The 3,570-nt window shown below is 39.0% G+C and overlaps 1 protein-coding gene across 1 annotated transcript in view; it reads left to right on the top strand.

Annotated features, from left to right (window-relative positions):
• DIAPH2 (diaphanous related formin 2) overlaps positions 1-3,570 on the top strand; it is a gene marked incomplete at its 5' end in the record, with an annotated part of 1,076,033 nt that overhangs the window by 107,790 nt on the left and 964,673 nt on the right.

Genomic DNA, 3,570 nt, shown 5'->3' with positions numbered 1-3,570 from the left:
GGTGGGCCGACGCAGGGCCTACTCCGCCCGCCGCTGCCTCGCTCGCTCGGCGCCCAAATCTGTCATCCTAACATAATATGAGTGTTTGTTGTATATGTTTCACATATAGTTCTCCAAGGACAAACTTGACAAAAATTAAGTTGCTCTAAAATGGGCTGGGCCGTCTGAGGAGGAAGTGAGTTCTCTGCCAGTCAAGTTATACGTAGAATACAGATGAACATCTGTGGACTATATTGAAATTGCTGTCCAGGGACCAGCAGGTGGTGTGGTGGTTAAGGCCCTGGATCACCACATGGCCAACTGCGGTTCTAGTCCTGGACCTGGTGGCTTTGAGATCATCCTCGCTAGTCCTGGACCTGGTGGCTTGAAGATCATGCTGGATGCGTGTGAGTGTATGCCCAGAATTCTGAGAGGAGAATGGAAGGGAAGAGATTGCAGCATGGCCATCTCCCCTAGGGGGTGCTTTCTCACTTTCCCCTCTCGTCTCTAGCAAAAACCTAAAAGAGAAAAAAAAGTGCTGTCCAGTCTAGCTTTTATGATTCTGTTACTTTGATTCCACAGTACTGGAACCTAGGAGAGAGAAAAAGAGGGGAAAAAATTTCCTGCTTTCTAATTAGCCATAAACAAGGAAGATAAACAGATGAGAAGTAAAGATAGCAGAAAAGGCGGAGGTAGAGGCAATGGTTGCAGTGATTAGGGAAGGGAAGATATGTATATATAAACAATGTATAGCTATTGGTTATGAATAAATTGTTATAGGAGTTACTGCAATTGCGCAAATATAGATCGTGAGATGTTTTGCTGTTGAAAGTGATTTGGGCTGGCAGGTGGTGTGGTGTTTAAGACACTGGACTCCTAGCCAACCGTAGTTCAAGTCCTGGACCTGGTAATTTGCATTCTCACTTTCCCTCTCTCTGTCTTTATCTTTGTCTCTTTCTGATCAAATTAAAAAATAATACTAAAAGTGACTGTTCAATAGATAGATACAATTGGATTACTTTTCACAGACCTCCCTCCCTTCCTTAAACATTCTCACATATGTATGGGTCCTTAAAATAAGTTTACTATTATTCTTAGTCCACTTGTTTACTTGATTTAAAACAAAAAAACAGGCCTATACGCAATGGTGCTCACTGGTAGATGCTGCTACTCAGCAGGCTAAGGCCACATGGGAGACCCACTTTCTATTCTCAGCCCACCCTAAAAAGCTAAGTGCAGTGAGTGGCATATGCCATAGGATCCTTTGTCTTTTCCTATCAAAGAAAGAAAATTCAGGTGGTGTGTAGTGCTAAGATGCTGTGCAGCATAGGTTGGGTCCACATGGGAGGGTTAGTGTGATTCCTGGTCTAACCTAATAGCCAGGCATGGTAGCACATGTCTGTAATCCAGCTACTCAGAAGGCTGAAGCAGGAGGATCATAACATAGAAAGACCCCTCTCTTTAAAAATGGAAAAAAAAGGTCAGATTCACTGAAAAAGGTAAAAGATAAAAATATTGATTTAATTTTTTTAGTTTTAAAATTGAGACATAATTTACATAGCAAAATATTTACCCTTTTAAAAAATAGTTTATTTTTTCTATGAAAGAGAGACAGAGAGACAGAATCTCCAACTGATGCACCTCCAATTGATGTCATAATTCACCTCCAGCCTTCAGTTAGCCCTGGATTATGGGCAGATGTGTATTCATACTCAAGGACGTCTCTAGATTTGAACTGCGAACGTTTCCACATGAGATTGCCTGGTAGAGCATCATGTTCTACTATTGTGCCACCATCTGGTCTCTTTTTAAAGTGTATAATTTGTTTTAGCATATAAAATAAACACTTTAGTATAAACTGTTTTTAGTATAGTCAAAGAGCTGTGCAATCATTATAACAATGCATTTTTCAGCATTTGTATTAGCCTATGAATACCATACCCATAAGCCATCATACTCCAGTCCTCTATTTCCCTCTCCATTGGTCCTGACAAGCATTCATCTGTTTTCTGTCTCTTTAGATTTGACTATTCTGGACATTTAATATAAGTGGAATAACATGATGTGTGGTGTTTTGTGACTAGCTTCTTTCATTTAGCATGATGTTAAGGTTCATCCATATTATAGTACGTGTCAGTACTTAATTCCTTTTTATGGTTGAATAATATTCCATTGTATGATTGTACCATGTCTTTATTTAGTTTTCACTTGATAGACATTTGGGCTGTTTCTACTCTTTGACTATTATGAATAATACTACTATGAGCATTCAAATACATGTGTTTGTGTACACATATGTTTTAGTTTCTCTTGGATTTATAAGCCAGACTGTTTTCTAAAGTGGCTGCATCATTTCACATCCCTGCCAGTAATGTGTGAGAGTTCCAATTTGTCCACATCCTTGTCAGTATTTGTTACTGTCATCTTTTTTATTCTAATAGTCTTGGTGATAGTGAAGTGATATCCCATTATTTTTTTTTAATTTGCTCCAGAATATGTGTGCTCACTAGAGAGAAAGATAGAGACAGAGAGAAAACAAGAGGAAGAGGGAGAAAGCACTCCCTATTGTGGCATGGTCATGATGCAATTTCTTCTCCTCCATCTTTTCCTTTCGGGATTTTGGGCATGGAAGAACATGGACCTGTTATGTTTTGCAAGCCACCAGGGCCAGGATTCAAAACATGTGGTCAGCCATGTGAGACTAGCTCCCTTAACCACTAAGCCATGGGGCTAGCCCCATTTTGGTTTTGATTGGCATTTCTCTAATAAGTAATGAGGTTAATCATCTGTTCATGCATTTATTGGACATTTGTATATTTTCATGAGAGAAATGTCTGTTTTGATCCTTTGCCCATTTGTAATTGGGTTGTCTTTTTATCATTGAGCATTGAGTTGCTTATATACCTGGGTTTAGAGCTCTCTCTCTCTTTTTTTTTTTTTTTTTTTTTAGGGGTTTTTGTTATAGGGCATTTGGTCCCGCCAGAATAGGGCATTTGCTCCCGCCAGAAAGACAGAGAGACAGAGAGACAGAAAGTGAGAAATTACCCCCCAGAGGGATGGCCACGCCATAATCCCTTCTCCATTATCCTCTTGGGATCTTGGGCATATACACACATGTGCCTGGCATGAGTTTAAGCTGCCGGGTCCGGGACTTGAAAAGCAATTGTCTACATGGGAGTCCAGCAACATAGCCATTACGCCAACTGCTGGTCCCTGGGTTTACATCTCTTACCAGATAAATGATTTATAAGTATTCCCACCTATTGTGCAGGTTGACTTTTCACTTGCTGTTGCATTTTGAGGCACAGTGATTTCCAACTTGGTTTTTTAATCTCAAGGGTTTCTTTATATGTTCTAAGAGTTAACATGAGTTTCAAATGAATGAAAAATCATTTCTCTAAAAAGTGTTATATGTGTGCATATCACAAAATAAAAGATTCCTAACCAAATTAAAGCTTATTAAACATCAAAACAGTGTTCTTGTAAGTGAATGTTTTTAACTCCACTAAGTGATTTTTGGTGTCTCAAATACAGGTAAGTATATTTCTGTTTTTTGTTTTTTTTTTTTTTTTCAAATTCAACAATTTTATT

The sequence above is a fragment of the Tupaia chinensis genome, unplaced genomic scaffold (genome assembly GCF_000334495.1).
Source record: "Tupaia chinensis unplaced genomic scaffold, TupChi_1.0 Scaffold144482_1, whole genome shotgun sequence".
Taxonomy (NCBI): domain Eukaryota; kingdom Metazoa; phylum Chordata; class Mammalia; order Scandentia; family Tupaiidae; genus Tupaia; species Tupaia belangeri.
Note: the sequence above shows the minus strand (reverse complement) of the source record. Positions and strands in the feature narration are given on the sequence as shown.